Source organism: Oryx dammah, unplaced genomic scaffold (assembly GCF_014754425.2).
Source record: "Oryx dammah isolate SB20612 unplaced genomic scaffold, SCBI_Odam_1.1 HiC_scaffold_28, whole genome shotgun sequence".
NCBI lineage: Eukaryota > Metazoa > Chordata > Mammalia > Artiodactyla > Bovidae > Oryx > Oryx dammah.
This window is the reverse complement of record NW_024070212.1, coordinates 76,796,941-76,821,474: the sequence shown is the minus strand read 5'-3', so window position 1 is coordinate 76,821,474 and position 24,534 is coordinate 76,796,941. Positions and strand designations below refer to the sequence as shown.

The following is a 24,534-nucleotide window of genomic DNA, read 5'->3' as shown; positions in this document are numbered from 1 at the left end:
CCTCCAAGGCCATATTATACCACTGTTTAAAATTTTTGCCAAGGCATAAATTCGGATTACACTATGAAAAGCAAGTCATCTAGCAAATGAGTAAGCTTAGCTTGATGGCCTGGCATCAGATTCTCTATGGTGTTTTATCTCCACATGATTTCACTACATTCTCACAAAAAGCCCTGTTGGGCAGATATTATTACCCTTCTTTCATAGATGAATGTATAGGAGACTGTGGGCTGTATGAGATTGTGGGCTGTCGTAATACTTGTGAAGATGAGGATTTGAGAAAATTTCAGAAAGGATCTCATTTACATGTCAAGAATCTGCTGGGCTAATTTTCTTCTCTACTTGAAACAATCCAGCCAAAAGAAGACATAAGTGCAATCATTTGGAGAACATCTTATAACTCAAGCATCAACTGAGGCTTCTGTAGATTATAAAATTTCATTCAATCTGCTACAACCTTCCGTTCTGCCATCCACAAGAGCTTCCTCCCAGAGTTATCTGCCAGCCTTCTGTGCCTAAGGCTCATATGATCAGCTTCCCTGAAGACAAGTACCACCTTTATTACTTTGGGACTATCCCCTGGCCAACACTTTCAAAGGTTTCTGTAAAAATCCAAATATTATAGAGTTTTGTAGACTTCACAGAATATCTTTTTGCAGGGGGACAGAGGCTAGTAAAGAAGAGATACATGAAGAAGCACACAGCGGGCCACCATTTCACTCACTCTCCCTCTTTTCCCCTTTTTTATATGCTCATTCTCCAAGCCCTCCGAGAGCTACAAGTCATTCTCTCTCTTACACAATCCTTGGTCCTTCTCTCTAAAATGGCACCAGCCAACTCTTAGACCTCAAGAGGCTTACACTACCCTCAAGAGAGGCTGTCAAAGTGTTTTCCTGTGAAAATATTCTTGTATCTGCTGTTGAAAAAATAAAACTTTCTCTCTTTGGTGATTTAACCATGAGAATGGTCCTAAAATGGAACAAATTGCCCCAGGAAATAGGGAGATTGATTTCTCCAAACCAAATACATGAGACTCATTTAGGGAGACACTGAAGAAAGATTTAGATGAACCATTATGCCAAGTTACATTTAAGATCCTTCCAACCCAGAGATCCTTTACTGGAAAAGCTCTGAGCACTTCCAAACTCTGACAACAGGGATTCGAGTCCATGCTCATCTCTCACTGTCTGCAGGAAGGTGGGTACAGCATTTAATTCCCTCCACTACTCATTCCCCACAACTGTAAAATGTTGGTGATAATTAATAAATGACAAGAGGTTTCTCAGTTATTTAGCACAGTGCTGCTATGTAGTCATAGCATCATAAAAGAGGGCTGCTGATATTATTCGTATTTCACTGTCACTACTGTTTTGTTTGGTTGGGTTGTCCAAATCAAGGAGGCAGTAGAATTTAATGAAAACTCAATTAAGAGTAAAAAGAAAGAAATTCTAGTACCACATTTGCTACTTGTAACCTGAGCGGTGTTAAACAGATCACGTGGCTGATTTGGGCCACCGTTTCTTCTTTGAAACTGTAGGGGGGGTGATCAGGATCCTCCTTGACTACTTTGCACAGCTTTTATAAGAGTGACAGGAGGAAATTCAGGTAACTGTGTCCCTAAAACTTTAATTACCTTAAAAATTGGTCCAAATGCCAGAGTTTGTCCCATGTGCCTTAGACATCTGCCCCAGAGTTTCTGAGTTCTTTTTTCCCTGAGGCTTGTCTGGGACCCACCAAGGCATGCCAGCTAAATCATGGTCTTTGAGAAATAACCCCAAATCTTCCCTCAATCCCTCCTCCCCCACTCCCTTGAAAAGCTTACTGTTCAGTGGTCCCCACTCTTTGCTGGTTCAAGAACTTATTAATGACTTTGCAAGCTATCATTCTCTAAGAACATATTTGCATTTTCAATAGGAGTTTTCTAGAGACATGATCTCATAAGTCAACAGGAGGTTAAAGATGGTGGAATTATTTTAGAGAAGATGGATCTACTGGGTCAGTGCTAAAAACAGTCTACTCCATCTAGAGGTAAGTCAATTTCACTCTATTTTGTGTCTACTGGAACTTCCATCCAAAGGCTCTGTTGACCAGCTGTGAGATCCATGGACACTCATATCCTTGGAACAGCTTTCATTTTATAGCAACCTACCTCTTCTTTATGGACAGAAGCAGAGGCATGGCCAGATGACCTTGAGACTTCCCTTCCAATTCTTGGAACTGAATATCAAAGAGATCACTAGCAAAGTGACTACAACTCTTTCTCATTTCTTCAACAACAAACATTCACTAAACTCCTACAGTAAACCAGGCATATTGCCAGAATCTGAGCATGCAAAGCTGAATAAATGCAAACATAGCCTTAATCAGGATGCCAACCTTTTGATGTGAAACTAAAGGAAAGGACCACTAATTTCTAATATTTTAAAGAAAAAAAAAGAACAATAACTTTTTACATGCAGTTTTCATTTGTTTTTCAAATAACTCCATAATCAAATAAATGATCTTTCCATTCAACATAGGAGGCATCTGAGGCTTGGAGGACTTGAGGAATTTGTCTAATGTCAAAAAAATCATTCAACAGCAGAGCTGGAATTTGAGAGGGCAGGTATAAGTGAGTCATTCCTCCTTAGTCTCCGCCATTCATCTTTGGGATTCTGGGCCTGTGTAAATCATGTAAATCACACTGGATCAAACCAATGTGAACCAAACAAAAGTATATATTATATGATCAGCTCACCCTAGTCCATCTCATATATCAGAGGCCCTCTGTTCTTAGCCCCTTGCTCTCTCTGCACTGTAAGCTAGGCTCACGCAAATGCAAAGTGTGGCTTTACATGTTCAAAATAATCAGTACAGACCTTGAAGGGTGTGTTACCTGCTTGAGTCATTGTCCTCCTCTCTATCAAAAGAGTCCTGATTTCCCAGTACCTTTTAGAACTAAAATGGGGGAGTCATGAATAAAACTAGAAGTCTAGTATTAGAACAGTCTTGAAGCTCCTGGGCCTCTTAGTCAGAGGACTTTTAGCTCCTCATTCAGGTCCAGAGAGGACTGTAGCTATCTGCAGTTTCCATGAAAACCAGTTTCTATAAGTAGATCTGCCCCAAGCACAGTAGAAGCTTGTAATCAGTTCTTAATAAATGTTCACAAATGGCTGATTGATGACTGGAAATATATTTGTCATCTCCAGTGTACAGCTTACTCACTCCCAACAATGAGTTCATAAGCACTTCTACATTAGAGGGAAATTTACCCTAGTGTCCATGGACACTAACAGAAGCAGATTTAAATAAACTTTGCCTGTGCTGTTATTATTCAACTCTTTCTTAAAATAGTCTTTCACTAGAATTTCCTTAGCCCAACCAATAATTCCATATCACAACAGCATATCTTAGCTCTTCCTCCCCAGCTCCACCTGCTATTGCGGTAGTTCCAGTTTCCTCAAGCTCCTCTCTGTTCATTCTGGGAGTCCCCAGGATGTTGCCTGTCTCATGCAGTGCTCATTTTCCTATTTTCCTGCTGAGGCTTGTAGCACTGCTGTCTTCTGCCATGACCAATGCCAAGGACTCCATAGTATGATTTTGTTTCTGGAGCATGGTGATCTCTCCCTTCCAGAAGTGAGCTGACATTGGCTTGGACAATAGTCCTTCCTAGGGACATGGGAGGCCCCAAACCCCTGGTCAACAACAAACATCCATATATGCTTAGAACTGTGTCCTAGGACAAATACCACGTAGACTGTCAAGCTGCAACCCTTGCTGTTGCATTGGCTATGGCAGCATGTGGTTCTGTACACTAGTCTGGATTTGACCAAAGAGGTGATGCTAAGTGTGCAGGCATTATTTGGGTCTCTTTCATTCCTGGTATAAGTAGTTAAGCTAATGCTACTTCTTATTTGTAGAGTGATTGGAGGAAGGAGAACTGAGCCTATTTACTCCTTCTCCTTGTAAAAGGAATTCAGAGACTTTTTCTGAATTGGGAGCCTGTTTCCAAAGTGGGAGACAGTCCCTTGGTGGACTTGAGGGACATAATTTCTCTACCAGACGTTGAGACAACACATCTGACAAATGAGTTTATAAGGGCAATGGAACAGATTATTCGAAAGGAAGGTTCTTTCAGATGCTACATGTGTTTGTTATTCCCTGCCTTGGTCCATATAGCAGTTGATGCAGCTGTTAGGGATATTTAAAAAGAGTAAAAGAAATTTAAACAAGAAGCACATATAAATAAAAAGAGACAGGGACTTCCCTGGCCATCCAGTGGTTACGATTTTGCACTTCCACTGCATGGGGCAAGTGTTCGATCCCTGGTCAGGGATCAAAATCCCACAAGCCTCAAGATCCAGCCAAATTGCAGAATAACTTTGGAATTTCCTCATGGTCCAAGAGTTAGGACTCTCTGCGTTTATTGCCAAGGCCCAGGCTCAGTCCCTGGTCAAGAACTAAGATCCCATAAGCCGTATGGTGTGGCAAAAAGTAAAAAAGACAAACATAATTGGAGCATAAAATGGAGTTGAAATGAGGCTGAAGCAAAAATGTCATTCAAGAGGATTTAAGCTTCCCAGCATTGATACACAAAAAGGAAACCTAATGTTATGGGATCCCTAGATTTCTCAGGATTTATTATAAATTTCTTAAGAAAAGATGGCTATTCTGATACCTGATAGAAATAAATTGCTCTCAAGAAGTCTTGTCAAGTGAGCTGCATGAGTAGTTCTAGAAAATGCAGATAAGGAAACCAAGAAAACCACTCAATGGGCAAAGGGCGATTGTAAGCACACAAATTACAGTGCATGACAGTGGAAGATGAAAGGAGTCCCATCCAGAGACGGTAGGCTCCACCCTCTTCTCCCCACCCTCTGCTGGCCACTCCCGTCATGTTTTTCCCTTCCCATCTGGCACTCTTCTTTCTACCCCCCTCCCCCACTTTTTTTTTGGTCAGTGGCTCTATCCCTCTACTAATATCCCTCTCCTTCAGTAAAATTACTTCCTCTTCTTGTCCTAAAGTTCAGGAAGGATGTTGCAAGTTATGTGCCTTAAGGCTTTGAGTCAGACCTGTGTTTCAACTCAATCTCTATCCCTAAATATTTAGCAAGTTTACTGAGTTCTAGCTAAGGCTATCTCATTTAGTCTTCAGACTTGAAACTTCAGCTGTATACTCACCTCCCATATTTGTACATCTAGTCCTGAGCTCACCCTGAAATCCCAGCTCTTACATCCATCTATCCAATGCCTCTCAACATCACCACTCAGATCCAGGTAGTCTCTCAAAATGTCCATATGCAAGTACCATGAAGTCTAAGTCTTTCCTCTGATGGTCCCCTGCCCAAGTCTTCTGTACCTCATGAAATGGTATCTCCATTTACCCAGTTACCCAAGTGAAGTTGCTCAGTCATGTCCGACTCTTTGTGACCCCATGGACTATAGCCTACCAGGCTCCTCCATCCATGGGATTTTCCAGGCAAGAATACTGGAGTGAGTTGCCATTTCCTTCTCCAGGGGATCTTCCCCACCCAGGGATCGAACCTGAGTCTCTTGTGTCTCCTGCATTGGCAGGAAGGTTCTTTATCACTAGCACCACCTGGGTAAAACTTAAATTCCATATCAGGGAGTGGTTTCAAGGCTGTCTGCATATGATCTTCCCTATCTCTCTGAACTCATCTGTAACCACTTTCCCCTTTATTTGTTACAAGCTAGCCATACTGGTTTTGTTATTCCCAGAACAGGCCAAGTTCACTCCCACCTCAGGGCCTTTGCACTTGTCGTTCTAGAGCACGGTTCACCAGGTTTTCTTAGGAGTCATTCTCTCCTTCATTCTGGTGTATCAAACGCAGTCTTTGTAAAGAGGCCTTCCCTCCTCATCACCCCGCCCCATTACTTCCCTATCCCCTCCTTTGCTTTGTTTTTCCTCATAGCGCATATTGCTTTCTGCTATTTTATACACTTCTTTATTTGTTGATTGCCTGTCTCCCTCAGGCAGAATGTAAATTCCATGAGGCAGGGACCTTGCCTATCTTGTTCCAACAGCACCCTCAGCACCGAGTGACAGTGACTGGCACATTAGATGAATTTAATGCATCATTGTTGAGTAACCATGTGAATGTGCCAGACCCGCAGTGGCAGTTGAGTTTCTGTTAAATGAGTGAATAAATATCACATGTGCTGGGGATGTAACAGGAAACAGGCCTCCTGTATGCTCATGGCACTTAGCAGAAAAGGCAGCCATTAAGTACATAATAACAATAAAATAGCCCCTGGTGGCTCAGTGGTAAAAGAATCCACATGCCAATGCAGGAGACACAGGTTTGATCCCTGGGTTGGGAAGATCCCCTGGAAAAGGAAATGGCAACCCACTCCAGTATTCTTGCCTCCAGAATCCCATGGACAGAGGAGCCTGGTGGGCTACAGTCCATGGGGTCACAAAGAGTCGGACACGACTGAGTGACCAACACAACAATAAAGTAGCCCCTGGTGGCTCAGTGGTAAAAGAATCCACGTGTCAATGCAGGAGACACAGGTTTCATCCCTGGGTTGGGAAGATCTCCTGGAATAGGAAATGGCAACACACTCCAGTATTCTTGCTTGGGAAATTCCATGGACAGAGGAGCCTGGGGAGCCACAGTCCATGGAGTCCCGGAAGAGTCAGACTTAGTGACTAAACAATAACAACAAACAATAAAATACGGAGAGTGCTATGATAAAGGAAGTTCAAGGAGGTAGCAAGACCTGTAATTTAATCTGGTATAGAATTTAACACATTAATGTTATGGTCTTAAAAAACTAACCTCTCCCAGCCCTAGTGTCTACCTATGTGAAATGGGGATAATAACAGTATTAGTTGTGTGGCAAGGAAGAAAATTAAAATGTCTGTAAAATGCCTAGCACTTAATTTATGCTCAGTAAGTTACAGCTATTACTGTTGCTATAAGATATTGCTATCTGATATACCTCATAGAACCCCTCAGCATCTTTTTTTTTTTTTAATGGAATACTGTGGCTTTAAAATGTTGTGTTAGTTTCTGCTGTACAACACAGTGAATCAGCTGTATGTATACATACATCCCTCCTCTCTTGGACATCCCTCCCACCCATCCCCATCCCACCTATCTAGTGAACCACCTTCCTACATTTGGGAGAGTAGTTTACATTCTGAATTCTGCTCTGCCAAGTTAGAAGCCAGAGTCTCTTTTTAGCCTTCCTTGAAGCTCAAATCACTGCAGATGGTGATTGCAGCCATGAAATTAAAAGATGCTTACTCTTTGGAAGGAAAGTTATGAGCAACCTAGACAGCATATTAAAAAACAGAGATATTACTTTGCCAACAAAAGTCCATCTAGTCAAGGCTATGGATTTCCATTGGTCATGTATGGATGTGAGAGTTGGACTGTGAAGAAAGCTGAGCGTCAAAGAATTGATGCTTTTAAACTGTGGTGTTGGAGAAGATTCTTGAGAGTCCCTTGGACTGCAAGGAGATCCAACCAGTCCATCTTAAAGGAGATCAGTCCTGGGTGTTCATTGGAAGGACTGATGTTGAAGCTGAAACTCCAATACTTTGGCCACCTGATGCGAAGAGTTGACTCGTTGGAAAAGACCCTGATGCTGGGAAAGATTGGGGTTAGGAGGAGAAGGGGATGACAGAGGATGAGATGGCTGGATGGCATCACCGACTCGATGGACATGAGTTTGGGTAAACTCAGGGAGTTGGTGATGGACAGGGAGGCCTAGCGTGCCGCGGTTCATGGGGTCGCAAAGAGTTGGACACGACTGAGCAACCGAACTAAACTGAACTGAAGCTCAAATGTCCATATATAAATCTGGGTTTCCCCTAGCAACCTCATGCTCTTTGATTAGGAAGAGAGCAATGTGATGATGCAGACCTCCCATGGACTCCATCTTTTAACAAAAAGGTGGCTGGAGTGTCCAGGCTTGGAGTACAGCATTGGCTGAGTTCTGACATTCTTTATCTAACGTCATCACTGTAGGCTGAGATAGTTGTCCCCAGTCATGAAGGGGTATAAACATCTAATCTAAAGGCTGTCTGGGTATTCTTTCTGGTTGAATAGCACCTCACCCTGATTCTCTGCCCCCTCTGGAGATTTTGTGAGCTCCCTAAGATTCTCAGTAAATTCCTTTTCTGCTTAAGCTAGTTAGGTTGGGTTCATGTGGTTGCAGCGAAGGACCCAAGTGACACATAGATCATCTGAATAATTAAGTGACTGAGGACCCTATGCTGTGCACACCATGTTGGTTGCTGATCAAGGGCTTGTACAGGCCAAGGGTATTAAGGAAGGGACCCTCAGGTAAAGGGGCATTGTTTTCTCAAAGGTAACCTCTTCCATGTAGCCTTTCCTGACGGCAGCTGAAGAAGAGTCTTCCTCCCTCTTCTGCCTCTCATACGGTTGAGTCCATTTATTAGCACTTGCCACAACCACCTGGCCTGAAACATTATAATCTGTCACATTCTTAGCTTCCCTTTCAGTCTGCATTTATTCAGGTTTCACTGAGCACCTATTATGTGCCAAGCATTAAAGACACATCTCACTCCTAAAAATTTTAGAGTTTCTCCAGATAACTAACCGGCAAGCAACAACTAAAAGGTGCTGTAATGCTAGGTCCATAAGGTGTTAGGTTAACAAAATAATGTAATGTCCAAGTGCTTTGAGATCAGACTGACCAAGATACTAATTCTGGCTCTGACACTAGGTGGTGATTTTTGTTAAACTGCTTAATCTCTTAAGCCTCAATTTCTTCATCTATAAAATAAAGATAATAATGATTAATACATAAGGTGAGTTTCCAAGGTGGCACTCTGGTAAAAAATGTGCCTGCCAATCCAGAAGACACAAGAGATGCAGTTTCGATCCCTGCGTTGGGAAAATCCCTTAGAGTAGGAAATGACAACCCATGCCAGCATTCCTGCCTGGAAAATCCCCATGGACAGAGGAGCCTGGTGGGCTACAGTCCACGGAGTCACAAAGAGTCAGACACGACTGAGCAACAGCACATACACACAAAACATAAGCTGGTTGTGAAAATGCATAACATAATGTATATGATTCTTTATAATGTTCTATAAATGTTATTAACAACAACAAATACATCTGATGATGCCAGGAAATCCTCTGCAGAGAGGAAAGGGCTTGTGTTATTACTTAGAGGAAGCATTCTTAATCCAAGCAGGCAGATACACCTGTTCATTTTGTTTCTTGGTCAACAATTAATCATTTTGAATAAATGGTTTCTTGTAACATCCTGGGACGAGGAGTATCCTGTTTTGGTTCTTGTATTTTGCAAACAGAGAAAAATGTCAGAAGTTAATTAACTCAGTCAAGTGCATATTATCTTTGTTGTTTAAACAGAGAATGCATTCTGTGGGAAAAGGATGTACAGTAAGTCTGTATCAAATACCAGCTCTGTGCACAGCCTGGGGAGGATACAGAAAGGCATAAGTACTAGGAGATGCCACTGTGCTCAAGGCAGGTGAGGAGACAGAGATACACAAGGTAGGGAGAAATGTTACAATGATCATTTCGTTGTGTTGGGCTAGCTAAAGAAATCAAGAGCTCACTGTCAAGAGGGGTGGTCAGAAAAGACGTCCTAAAGGAGGTGAACTTTAAAGCTGTTCTTCCAAAAATGAACAGAATTTAGACAGTGGGTACAGAGCAGTCAATGAGAGAGTTTAAGGAGGAAAACATGATGTGAGCAAAGCTTTGTTGATGATGACACATAGGCTCATTCAGGAGACTCAGTAGTCAGATTCTCTTAGCACAGAGCATTCCTAGGGAAGACCCACGGAAGACAAGGATGTGGAGACGCTTGATTAAGAAGTTTGGGTTTCATCCTACAGACAACCAATCCCCTTCATATGGTTCTGATAAGATGTTAGGAATATATGCAGACTCTAATAATAGGACATGAAAGACAAAATAATGAAATCAGGAATTCAAATCAGAAGTCACTGCTATCGATATCCTGACAAAAAATTGGTTTTGCTGTGGCATTCAAGGGAAGGGATGGATGAGGCAGATAATTTGCCTGAGGAATCACCAGCGCTTGGTGATTGGTTAACTATAGGGAGAGATGAACAATCCACACAACACGAGCAGAAGGGGCCCTCACTCTTGCAGTATTTCTGCAAGTGTTGTCTCCAGACCACTTCTAGCAGAATTACTTGGGTGCTTGTTAAAAAAATCAGATTCCTGTGCCTTATTTCAACCTACTGTATCAGAATCATAGGGACCAAGATCCAAATGAGAATTCATTTTAACCCCAAGTAATTTTTCTTTTATGAAATTCAAACAGTTTAATCACACTTGTACACCAAGGTAGAATATTTTACTAAAACTATCTGTTTGAAAAATAGAAAGAGAGTGAATGTATAAACTGATTAGTTCCTTTATTTTTTATACGAATATGTTAAGATGTGTTCATTGTTATTTGTATTTAATATGATAAACCTGTATTATACTAAACCCATTTTTATACTCCAATCTTCCCAGTCATCCTTAATGCCTGTTAAAAGATTGAGAGTCATCTGTGTTAGAGGTTATTTGACCAACTGATTTTGTTTTGAAGACATGGAAATAAGTTTAAAGAGGTCAAGTGACTTTCCCAAGGTCACACAACTACCTGTAACTAGGATGATATCTTCTAACTCACAGGCCTGACTTGTTTTGCCCTGCTGTTCAAGATTGGTATCTGATGGCTGGGTGTTGCAGGGAAGGTACTATTTCCTCACTTGCAAAGTGAAGTGGTGGAAAGGCTAAGACATAATGGATGCGGGTGTGGCTGCCTTAGAATTTCAGCAAGCTGATGTCTACCTGTCCTGGCCGAGGGAACCATACCTTTAGGAGGCTGCTGCTGCTGTCCTGGTCTTCCTGCCATGGCCTGACTCTTGGATACTGAGCATGTGGGTTCATGGGAATATCCACGAGCATGGTCAGATGACCTTCCTCAGGGTAGCCCTGACACATGACCACACAGAAGAGGCTGGTCCACACAAAGGAGGTTGGTCCACACAGACCCTTCTGGCTCTGAGATGGAAAGCAGCACAGGGACTTTTCTTGACATTGTTACCTGAGATATAGCAAGATGTGGACTCCAGTTAACTGTCCTCTTTGAAAAGTCATGTTATTGGGAAGAACACTTACTGAATTTGGAGGGAGAATATAGGAGTTAAAGTTCTTTTCTAGCTGTAATTTAGGCTAACTTCATTATGATGTGAGTTTCCCAGGTGGAACTAGTGGTAAAGAACCCACCTGTCGTGCTCGCTTCGGCAGCACATATACTAAAAAAAAAAAATTGGAACGATACAGAGAAGATTAGCATGGCCCCTGCGCAAGGATGACACGCAAATTCGTGAAGCGTTCCATAAAAAAAAAAAAAAAAAAAGAACCCACCTGTCAATGCAGGAGACACAAGAGAGGCGGGTTTGATCCCTGGGTCAGCAAGATCCTCTGCAGGAGTAAATGGCAACCCACTCCAGTACTCTTGCCTGGAGACTCCCATGGACAGAGAAGCATGGCAAGTTACATTCCATAGGTTTGCAAAGAGTTGGACACAGCTGAAGCAACTGAGCCCTCACACATGCAATTATGATATATTGTTATTGATATTGTTATTGTGAGAATAAGCTATGCTAATTCCCCTACTTTATAGGTTAACAACCAACAATGGAAAAGTGGAATCCCTTGTTCAAAGTTATACAACATGTTAACTCTCTAAACCTCCATTTCCTCAAAATGAGAAAAATAATGCAAGTCTACCTTCTTCACAAAGCTTCTGGGAGTCTTCTCTAAGAACATATGAGAAAATATATGAAAATACAGCCCAGTATTTAATGTGTGTATCAGGGGCTCTTAAGCTTCTTCTTTCACATGAGTAAGCTGGTAGTAGTCATTCTCTCTCTCTCACACACACACATGCACAACAATACGATATGATGTACACACACTCACATAAGGTTTATTTAAAAGGACTTTGAGGACTTCCCTGGTGGTCCATTGGTTAAGCCTCCAAGTTCCCAATGCGGGGAACATGGGGTTCAATCCCTGGTCAGGGAACTAGGGATGCTGCAGCTAAAGATCCCACATGCCACAACTAAGACACAGCACAATCAAATAAATAAATATATATATATATATTTTTTTTTAAATAAAAAAGGACTTTGAGAAGAAAGTTATTAACTCAGGGTGAAAACGTGTTTATAAGCCCATTTCTGGGCTTCCATGATGGGCTCTAGTGTGCGGTTTCCTGGGGTAACACCTCTACCATGACTGGTGAGCAGTGTTCTGAGGTTTCCCACATCCTGCGTTCTGATAGGCCTTCACCAGCAACATCTCCTCTATCCTGTCCTTTCACTGTCCACCTCCCCTTTTCTGGGGACAGAGTGGGGAATCTAGCACGAGTGAGTCGAGTCAGGTTGCCTAAAACAAGGGGAGTCTTAATAGGTATTTGCCCTTGGGGTGCACAGAGAAGGGTCAAAGACTCAGAAGACCAGGGAAGCTTGTGGCTTGGCTATTCTACTTGTAATGGGGTTTTTATATAAATAGCTTGCATTCATTCAAGGGAAAAGAGCAAGAAACATTTTCCCAGCTGCAAAATAGATAAAAGCAGAAACGGAGAGGAGAGGGATTTTTTTTTAACTCTAAGAAATAATTTACAACATGAATATCCTAAATATGAGTTACCTAAGAGACACGAGAACTATTTAAATTTAAAAAATAAAATGTTTCCGTTCACCTTTTGCAATGTCTCCATTATATAATGCAGTCAAGCTCTAAGGTCTTACTTCTGTCTCAGCATTTCTCAATCAGATAATCTCAGAGTGCTTTTTAAAGTGCAGATCTGTAGGTTTCAGTCCAAACCAACTGATTTAGAATTACTTGCCAAAATAAGTTAAACAAACTTCTAATGAGCTTCTCGTGCACCCTGGAGTTTGGAAACCACTGCGTGTCCCTTCAAGCACTTAAAATTATTTCCATTTTTTTTTTCTCAGATAAAATGACTTGTTATTTTGACCTCTTGGATTTTTGTAACCTTTGGGTCACAGTGTCTCCTTACAGGTCACCAAGATCTAGTGTTCACTGTAAGACTCAGCCAAAGATATTAGAGGGAGTAAAATATAAATATTGCCTCATGTTCTCTGCTGTAAATCTTCACCCTCCTCTCTTCCTGCTGCAGCTTTCTTCACAAACACACAGGAGTAAAACACACCCATCTTTTATTTATTTATTTATTTTTTACTTATTTTTTAAAATTTCCTTTCTCGTGTATATCAAAGCTTGAGAAACGCTGCCCTCTCTGTGGTAGGTGCTGAACAAGCCAACATCTTTAACTAGTAGGCTAGTTCCATGAGGAATTTGTGGTGAATGAGTCAGTGGGAAGAAGGAAGACAGAGAGGGGGAAAAACTGACAAGAAATGAAGGATCTGCATGGCTGTGGTACCGGGAACCAGAGAATTAGCTTCCGGCCCCAGCGCTGTCGTTAACATGTGACCTGGGGTGACTCGCAACCCTTCTCTGAGCCATGGGGTACTCACCTGGAGCCAGGAGGAAGCCTCTAAGGCAGACCTTTCCCCGAGCTGTGTGCCCATTCAAGGTGTGCTTCAGCGGAGTGCCACAGGTGGATTCCAAGTATGCTGCGAACTAGTCTCTCAACGCTCAAGTGCCTGGTGGGGCTTGGGGTAACAGGCTCTGGAGCCAGGTGCCTCTGACTAAGAGGGGTCTTCTCCCCACTCTTTAGGGAGTGGTCTTAGCAGGGTGGGGCAAGGACCACCCTCATAGTCTCCAGAGACAACAGTTAGCACATTGTGCCGTATTTTCCATGTGTTGCTTCCTGTGATGCCCTGAATGCAGCCAAGAAGGTGCTCCTCAGCCTGGAAATTTCAACAGCTGAATTCAGAATACATCACTAGCCATCCTAGATAAAGTCTGAAGACCAGCAGGGAGTTCATTTGCCAGATTCCTAGAGCTTGGAGCTTAGGCCAAGATGCAGCTAGTTGGGGACAGATAGGTGCAGAAATTGGTGGGGCTTCCTGGTCTCTTCAGAGACAAATGGTAACCCAGGATTTCTGTCTTCACATATATCAAATTCTCTTGTCCACCTGCAGCTGATGGACAAGAAGTCCATTCAGTGGTTTTCATGCTGGCTGCTGGTGAAAATGTGCTCTTAGAGTACATATACAATATAGAAACTCAACCTTCATTGTTATTTTGAAACACAAGATAGATAAAAGTTCAAATTTGAAATACTTTTGCTTTATCATAAGAAATTATCTGTATAAGAAAAGGATAAGCTATTAGGTTCTTTAATTTCAAAAGTTATAAATCTTCTATTGAATGTAAACAATGATTTAAATGTTTCATATCATCTGCTTATATGACTGAAGTTTCTTGCTGGGAAAGACTACTAAAAATTTGAAGTGATCATCATTAAAATATCTTGATCAGCATTGCATAAAACCATTTAAAGTGTAATATTTTCTGTAAAAAGATATGTCACTGAAAGTAAGTTCAAATTTCTCATTTAGAGTTTTGAAATGATTTCATTTAGATTTTTAAAATAAATTTAAATATTTAATATTTTGTATCCTATTTTTCCTGTAAACATATAAAGTGTCAAGACTTTCTTCATTGAGCCTTACATAATTAGTCTCGGATTCCTTCCAGTTTACTTTTTGTCCTACATAATTATTTTCATTCATTTATGTGCACAGGGTATGAGAGGGGTTGTATACAGTGTCCCAGGGCAGTGGTTTTCAACCAGGGTGATTTTAACCCCACTCCCAAGAGCATTTGATAACATCTTGAAACATTATTTGTTGTCACCACTAGGGAGCTGTTTACTGGCATCTAGTGGGTAGACCAACGATACTGCTAACCACCCTACATTGCACAGAACAGTCCTTCACAAAGAGAATTATTGCACCTTAAATATCAGTAGTGTCAAGGATAGAAACTCTGTTCAGGGTGTCCCTAAATTTCTATGATTCTGACTATAATTGTTCTTGTTCAGAAATTATGATTAGCGGTAATGGATATGGCTAAGGATGACCAACTCTAATCTCCTAACTGCATTTATAATCACTGACCCAGAAGGCAAATAAAACATAGGGGCAGAGCTTCCTGTCTATTAACTGGAAATCCACCATGGATATCTGCTTGAGATGGTATACATTTCAAGCAGCAGATGAGTAACTTCTGTGAATATAAACTAGAAACCCCAGGTAAACATCTTATCTCCTTTTGTTTTTAAATTTCATATTCTGGAAGTAGCTTTTTTGTTCCATTGAACTGGCACCCATCTTACTTTTCAACAACTGCCCCCTCCTCAATCCAAGTATCACCAGGTTTGGTTTGGTGGGATGTGTCTCCCAAAAGGTAGAGATTTGCATGAAAGCTTTTCAGCTCATTCCCCCACCCCCAAATCTTCATCCCCACTGTTCCCAGCTACAATGGTTTTTGGAAATTGAAGTCATCCTGTATGTTGCCATTAACACTTTACCTTCAGGGCTAGACAATCCTTCTGCAATGTTCCTCTTTCACAAATCCTCCCTGTTGAATTTGTGGCACTTCAGGGTAACTCAAGTGATGGAAGACTCAAGCAATCTGGGTGGCCAAACTCCTTTATCACAATGACTGCCACCATCCCCTCAGTCAATTTTTACAACAGATTCACACATCTGCCACCTGCTACAAAGAGGAGGTTTAATGGAGTGTTGTGTTCTCAGTTATTCAATCGTGTCTCACTCTTTTCAGCCCCATAGACTGTAGCCCGTCAGGCTCCTCTGTCCATGGAATTTTCCAAGCAAAAATACTGGAGTGGGTTGCCAGTTCTTGCTCCAGGGGATCTTCCCAACCCGGGGATTGAACCTGTGTCTCTTGTGTCTTCTGCACTGGCAGGTGGATTCTTTACCAGTGTGCCACCTGAGAAGCTCCCTTAATGGAGTATTAGATACTTAACTTTATCCTAGGATTTAACTGAGGATGGGCAATTCTGCTAATCCCTCCTCTTGGAGAGAAGAAATATCAATAGTCCCAGGGTCTATGTCTATGTGACATATATAAGAAAGTCATTCAGGGCTTCACTTTGCTCCTATGTAAAAGAGCAGTAACTGGTAGGAAGCTGTTGAAATTCATTCCAACATAGGGAAAAATGGAAAAAGCACTGAGAAATCTTAAAAAATATGTCAGTATTAGGAAATGCATGTTTTATGGTATTGACTTGTTGCTAATGGTGTCATTTCCACTGAAATGAGGAAGTTGGTTTTTACAGTTGGAGTCAGGAAGTAGTTTACATCCTCTGTAGGGTTTAGAGTCCCTGGGAGATAATGGTCATTGATGTGACCTGTGATACCACTTAAGCATTGAAGAAATCAGTCTATTAATTCACTTAAGGAATATATGTTAGACCTCTAGTATGCTCTTTGAGAACAAAAAGATTTGTTTCTATTTTGCAGAGGAGAACATGAAGGCCCCAGATGGTTAAAGGGACGACAAGCAACCTCACAGCTCTGACCAAGGAGGAAGGGGAAGGGCAGCAGGGTACAACGAAATGTGTCCAGAGCAGTTAAAATTTTTGCAGTTCTCAGTTTCCTGGCTTGAATCCTGCATGTGTGTTTCTCTGGCTATGAATGCAGCTGTTGAAGTTGAATACTCATCATTAAATGCCTTATTATTTATAGTGTTAAGTTATTAATCAGAAATAAGAACTTATTGTCATTTTTTAAATACTTGATTTATTGTTTTGCTTGTTTTAAAAATATTTCTGACCTTTTCCTCATACTTCTAGGTCATCCTCACCAAAAGGACAACATCCAATATTCCTCCACAATGTCTCCAACATTTCTGCCCCTTTCATTTCCCTCCAATTTTTAGCAGATGAGTGGCAATACCAAACTGAAATTCACTGTGGGGATTTGAACTATGGACACTGACAGTCCAGGTAAGAAAATGTGTCCTGCTGATGTGTATCCCAGTTTACAGGCCTCCCTTTCTACCTTCTTTCATAAGGCTCCCTCAGGTGGGGTTCTGTTACTCACCCACGAAATCTGAGTGTGTTGCTGTTGTTGTTGTTCAGTCGCTCAGTCATGTCCCCTCTTTGCCACCTTGTGGACTGCAGCACGCCAGGCTTCCCCGTCCTTCACCATCTCCCAGAGCTTGCTCAAACTCATGTCCATTGAGTTGATGATGCCATCCAACCACCTCATCCTCTGTTGCCCCCTTCTCCTGCCCTCAATACCCTCATAGTGTTGGCAAAGCAAAGCAACCAGAAATGTGTTCAGGGAACTGCCTCCAGCTTGCATACTAGTTAACGATCTCTGTCCTCACCGGCATTTTTTATTGTCCATCTTTTTTATTTTTGGCCACTATAATAGTTTTTTAGTAGTGTCACACTCTAGTTTTAATTTACATCTCCCTATTCTTGCCTGGGAAAGCCCATGGACAGAGGAGTCTGGCGGGCTACAGTCCACTGGGTCACAGTTGGACATGACTCAGTGACTGAGCATGCATGCAATGGTTAATGATAAGTGTATTCTCAAGCTCTAATTTTCAGTGCCTGTATCTGTATCTATTGGGTTGACCAAAAGGTTTGTTTGGGTTTTTCTGTAACATCTTATGGAAAAACCAGAGCAAAATTTTGGCCAACTCAATATATCTGTATCTCCTTTGGTGAAGTGACTTGAATATATGTAAGACCAAGTCTTTTATCAGATACATGATTTGCAAACCATCTTCTATTAGGCTGTAGGCTGTCTTTTCATTCTCTTAACAGAATTTTTCAAAGATCACCTGTCTTAAAATTTGATGAAATCCAATTATCAATTTTTCATTTTAATATATTATGCTTTTGATGTCATACCTAAGAAGACTTTGCTTAACCTGAGGTCATAAAAATCTCCTGTGTTCTAGAGGTTTAGCGGTTGTGTTGTTTTCGGTTTTAAATTTACATCTAGGATTCATTTGGAGTTATTTTTTTGCATATTGTACACGATGCATCAAACTTCATTTTCTGCATATAGATATTTACTTGTCCCATTACTATTTGTTGAAGATCATCCTTTCTCCACTCATTTCCTCATCAAAAATCAGTTATCATATACATGTGGTCTATTTCTTGACACTCTATTTTGAGCCAATGATCAATTTGCCAATATTGGTGCCAATATGGTGCTGTTTTCATTACTATAACTTTATAATAAGTTCAAAATCAGGTAGCATTAATCCTCCAACTTGACTCTTCTGTTTCAAAGTTGCTTGGGCTATTTTGAGTCGTTTGCATTTCCGTTTGAACTTCACAGTCAAATGATCACTTCTACAGAAACTGCTCAGGGAGCCCACCCTGCTTCTCTGTATTCCCCCTCCCTGTCCACACCTGGACTCTGGGTGATAACCCGGCTGAAGGAGGACACACTTTATCTATTTCTCACATCTTGGGTAGCACTGTCCTTCACTGTTTGATGTCCAGTGCCTTGAAAACATCATTTCACATATTTTGCCTTTTTCCTTTTTGGTTGTTTCAGGCAGGAGGGTAAATCTAGTTCCTGTAGCTCCATCTTAGCCATCAGCAGACTTGTGGTTACAATTGTTTGTTATCTTTTAGATTAACACACTGAGCTCTGTACAGAGAAGACATCATGTCAGAAATTACTTCAGCATACTCTTGACATCAGAAAATGTGTGAGACATAGATGAAACACCACTGGTTCTGAATTGATAACTGTTCATACTGGTGATGAGTATAATGAAACTAATTATACTTCAAAAAAGAAAAAGGTTTTGTATGGACTTGACATTTTCTATAAAAATTTCCAACACAAAGGTATTAATATCTGCCTGTCTCATGAGATTGTTGTGAGGATTAAATGTGGAATTATATGTAAAGTGCTTAGCACTACACTTAGAACTTAATGAAGAGCAGCTATTAATACTACATAATGGTATGAAAGCACCCAGCAAAGATATACAAAAGTCTGAGTTTAAAATCTTTCATAAAGGGAATTACGTGGTTTCTCAGTGGTTAGAGTTTGGGGCTTTCACACTAGGGCCTGGGTTTGATCCCTGGCAGAGAACTAAGACCCTGCAAAACATGAGGCAAGGCCAAAAAAAAAATACTTTCATAAACAACTGATAGAAGCCTTTTCCTTAAGTATGATTACAGCAGTGGTCTCTGGGGTGAAGGAGATTCAGTTTGGGTGTTCCCCCCTACAGGAAGTCTCCTAAACCCACCAAGTTCAGTGTCTTCTCTCTGAATTGCTACAGCATCATTTTCCATGCACTCCCAAAGCACTTACGCATAGTCTGATGGCTCTCCATTTATGTGTCTGCCTCACAACTCCTGATATCTCCTTACATTCATCTCTGTACCCTTAGAGACCAGCATACTGCGGATACTCAAAACATGCTTGCTGAACTGGTCTACATGATTTTCTCACCTGCCCATCTCTGAGACCAACGTCTTTGTGTACACTTTGTTCCTGCCTCTGTGTATAGTCTGCCCTGGGTGGGTGCTTTCCTGTTACAGGGCCTTGGCATCATTTTCTGCCTACGTACTTCCTTGAGCTCACTATGCCTGCATGCTCAGTCACTTCCGTCGTGTCCAACTCTCTGCAACACTATGGACTGTAGCCTGCCAGGCTCCTCTGTCCATGGGATTCTGCAGGCAAGAATACGGGAGTGGGTTGCCATTTTCTATCCCAGGGGATTTCCCTAACCCAGGGATTGAACCCGTGTCTCTTCTGTCTTCTGCAATGGCAAGCAGCTTCTTTACCACTAGCACCACCTGGGAATCCCCAAGCTCACTATAAGAAATGGGTATATTTTCAGTTGCGTTTCCCAGGGGGCACAGTGTTAAAGAATCTGCCTGCCACTGCAGGATATGCCGGGGACACAGGTTCAACTCCTGGGTTGGGAATATCCTGTGGAGAAGGAAATGACAACCCACTCCAGTATTCTTGCGTGGAAAATTCCATGAACAGAGGAGCCTGGCAGGCTACAGTCCATGGGATCATAAAGAGTGGGACATGACTGAGCAATGAGCACACATTTTTTCCATGAATTATACTACCACGAAGCTCTGCATCTCTCCAGTCCTTCTCCAAAGACCTCCTGAGTGGTGGTTTCTTTGAGCCAGGCAGCCAGAGCTCAAGGTCACAGGAAGGAGGCGACGCCAAGGCAAGGGCACTGAGGGTGAGCACAGACCTGCCTGTTGCTGCCCTCAGACCAGTCAGAGCCCTGCATCCTCTTAGCCCACACACAGTCTGACTAAGGTGAAACATTCAGTCAAGAAAAGAAGGAACTTAGAACCATCATTGAACTCTGCAGTTTGTTCACATTTTCTTCTGAAAAGAGTAACATTCTTAAAAACCAACCAGAAAAAAAAAAAAAAAAGGTTTGGTTTCCTATCCCCATAACTGATATGGAACTACTCTGGTTGAAAAGACTGGAAGGAACAGTCTTTTTCTTTTTTTTTTCAAACTTAAAAACCTTTTTATTTTATATTGGGATATACCCAGGTGGCGCTGGTGGTAGAGAACGTACCTGCCAATGCAGGAGACTCAAGAGACTCAGATTTGATCCCTGGGTCAGGAAGATCCCCTGGAGGAGGGCCTGACTACCCCTTCCTGAATTCTTGCCTGGAGAATACTGTGAACAGAGGAGCCTGGCCAGCTACCGTCCATGAGGTTGCAAAGTCAGACATGACTGAAGCAACTTAGCACACACGCACACGTAGTAAATTAGGGGGCCTCCCCAGGTGGCTCTAGTGGTAAAGAACCCTGGAGAATCCCGTGGGAGAGGAACCTGGTGGGCTACCGTCCATAGGATCACAAAGAACTGGACATGATTGAAGCGACTTAGCACATAGCCAGTTAACACTACTGTGGTAGTTTCAGGTGAACAGTGAAGGGGATCAGCCATACCTACACATGTATCCATTTTCCCCTAAACTCCTTTCCCATGGGAGGAACAGTCTTTCTTGCATTCCCTTTTTGCCTATCCTCTAAATACACACAAACACTTTGTCAGTTGAAGACATCTCTGAAGAATTCTTAGGTCACTGAGAAACAAGAGCACAATTTGAAAATCATTGCTCAAACTGAACATTTTCACTTTGAAGAAAGTTATAAGGGAATGTTGTTTCTGGGAGCCAACGCCTAGAATTCCTGGTTTCCTCTCTTTCTATTAACTAATCTACACTGCCACTCTTAACAAAAACAACAAAATTCTCCATCGATGTGTCCATCTTCTGAGTCTCAGAGCTGTAGAAATCTTCCCAGTGTGGAACCAATTTTAGCAGAAGTGCTGCTGGAAAAGATCACTGCCTTGAGGAATTAATCAGAGGAAAGGCAGAACAGGCAGAACAAGAGGATTTTTAGGATGGTGAAAAATATCCTGCATGATACTATCAGGATGGACACGTGTCATTATACATTTGATGAAATGAACAGCAGAATGAGCCACACTGAAAATGAACTCTAATATAAACTTAAGACTGAGAATGAATCCTAATGGAAACTTGAGACTTTAGGTGATTTTGATGTGTCCATGTAAGTTCATCAACTGTAGCGAATGGACCACTCTGGTAGGGAATATGTTGATAATTGGAGGCAATGCATATGTGGGGGCTTCCCAGGTGGCGCTAGTGGTAAAGAACCTGCCTGCCAATGAAGGAAACACAAGAGAGGCAGATTCAATCCCTGGGTCCAGAAGATCCCCTGGAAAAGGGCACAGCAACTCACTCCAATATTCTTACCTGGGAAATTCCACTGAGAGAGGATCCTGTGGGGCAACAGTCTCTAGAGTCACAGAGTTAGACAAAACTAACTACTGTGAAGCTACTTAGCACACACATATGCATGTGTGGAGTAAGGGATACATAAGAAATCTCTATGTCTTCATTTTGCTGTCAACCTAAATTGCTCTAAAAAGATAAAGTTATTAAAAAAAAAAGGTTGAGTCAGAAATGTTTTCAGCTTTTTTCAGAAAGAAAACTCTACATGATGTCCAGATTGTGGTGGTTTGAAAAGCAGAGACAGAAAAATCGCATGATTAGAAGGCCAAAAAGCATCAGAAGCTGCACTGTGTGTATTTGTGAGTGGTTTTATGGCACCACCCAGCGGCAGAAAGCACTGTTGTCACCAACCCTCAAAAATACGATTCAAGAATGCTTACTTCATAAAAAGTTTTCAATCAACAAATATTTATTTGAAAACATCTAAATATGTTTGGCTTTACGCTAGCCACTGGGAGTATAGCAAGTATTATTTACAAAAACCTCCACACTGATTTCAGAAATATCTGTCCATGTTATTTTTATAGGAATCCCTAATCAGCTGTCTGCGCTACAAAAAGGTCAACCAGGCCTCTAAGATCGCTAAAACAGATTTCCTTCCTAACTCCTTAATCTATGATCTAAAGTGATCTCAGGCTTTCTCAGAGTCTACAAAATTGAGAACTTTTAAACCCCAAGCTTGTGGTGTAGACATTTGTGGGGAAGCAAGACTTTCACAAAACTTCCCTTGGAATATTACCAACCAGCTGATAGCAGTTTAAGAATGCTTTCTTAAGTCTTGGGGAATAAAGCGTCTAGATTTGGGTCATTCCCATGGACTCCTGAAAACAGGTAACTTATTATGTGTCCAGGACACAAAAGGTATTTGATCAATTGGTAAATTTTCTTTCCTTCCAATTTATCATTCCACTCTGTGAGTGCTGATCAGATTCAAGTTGGAAGGAACTATGGCTTGAACCCAAAATAAGCAGAGAAAATGTCTTTGATGGACACCCTGGATTGCTTAGACAGGCCAAAGAGTCTGCTGCTAGGGGAGCTCTTAACTCTGCCATTTTCTTTGGATTTTTTTCTGAGTCTGATTCACAGACCATTGGATAAAGCTGAAACGTTTCTTCATTCCCAGTGATCAGTTATAATCCGTTTTTAAAAATTGTTTTTCAGTTGCATAAATAACGGAAAAATCATTTCATCCCTCTGAACTTCATTTCTCTCTTTAGAAAAATAGTGTGAAATAATTGGACATAGATAATCAGAAGACATGTTATATTTCTAGAGAATGTAGGCAAAAATTTTTTTTGAGTTTCAGACAATCCACACTCAGCTTGCCTGGAATGCTACTTTATCAAAGAAAGTTCTGGTTTTCAATTTCTGGGAATATGATCAACTAGTTACATTAAAGGGCCTTCCAGATAAAATATAATTAGATAAATTACACAAACACAGTAAACTAATGTCCATGTACTGCTGCACTTTTTAGAGTGAAGGAAATTTCTGAGGGTCAAAGAACTAAGTGAACAGTAATAGTAACAGTTAACAGGAATTAAGTGAGGAGAGGAGGGAGCTCATCGCATAAGATGAGATGGCCTGGAAGGAAATGTTCACATCCTTGTAACCAACATGCCCAACATAGACTCTTGAGATTCTTGTAGATTTCATTCAATAGAATATAAACCACAATTAAAACACACACACACACACAAGGAAAAATTGAGAGGCAGCAGCAATAATAAAGGGCTTCTCAGGTGGCACTAGTTGGTAAAGAATCCGCCTGCCAATGCAGGAGACACAGGAAATGGGGGTTCAGTTGCTGGGTGGGGAAGGTCCCCCAGAGAAGGAAATGGCAACCCAGTCCAGTGTTCTTGCCTGGAGAATCCCATGAACAGAGAAGTCTGGTGGGCCCAATCCATGGGGTTGCAAACAGTTGGACATGATCGAGCAGCACCAGAAATAATAAATAGAGGACTCATACATTCCAAAAACTTCAAATGGAATGATCTGATGAAAATGTGAAATAACCATGAGTAAAATGTTTGAAGAAATAAGAGAGAAAATTAAAAATGAGAAACAAAAAATTGAGTATTAGGAAAAGATAAGACAGGTTTCAGAACTAAGTAAGAGCAGTAGATTTCAAATACACACACACATATCTCAGTGGCTGAATGGAACAGAAAATTAAACAGACCTAAAGAGGCAATGAGTTGGAAAATATAACTTGAAGGAATTACATGTAATGTAGTGTAGAGAGAAAATGAGGTTGTATATATAAATAGAAGACCAAGAGATACAGATCATGGAAAGTAAATTTTAACATAACTAATTGGAGTCATGGAAGTAAAAGTTGGTATGCAAGTGGGAGGGAACCTTTAAAAACAGCCATTGAGAGGGTGGACCCTGGAGTCACATGGCCAGAACTCACAAGCTGGCTCTCCCATTTCAGGCCTCCCTGTCCATCACCAACTCCCAGAGTCCACCCAAACCCATGTCCATCGAGTCAATGATGCCATCCAACCATCTCATCCTCTGTCATCCCCTTCTCCTCCTGCCCTCAAGCTTTCCCAGCATCAGGGTCTTTTCAAATGAGTCAGCTCTTCGTATCTTGGGGCCAAAGTATTGGAGTTTCAGCTTCAACATCAGTCCTTCCAATGAACACCCAGGACTGACCTCCTTCAGAATGGACTGGTTGGATCTCCTTGCAGTCCAAGGGACTCCTAAGAGTCTTCTCCAACACCACAGTTCAAAAGAATC

At 41.5% G+C, this 24,534-nt stretch overlaps 1 non-coding gene across 1 annotated transcript; it reads left to right on the top strand.

Annotated features, from left to right (window-relative positions):
- Positions 1-11,273: 11,273 nt before the first annotated feature.
- LOC120857189 lies at positions 11,274-11,375 on the top strand. The gene has a single exon (XR_005719645.1). It is a non-coding gene; the product is annotated as a U6 spliceosomal RNA (small nuclear RNA).
- Positions 11,376-24,534: the final 13,159 nt, after the last annotated feature.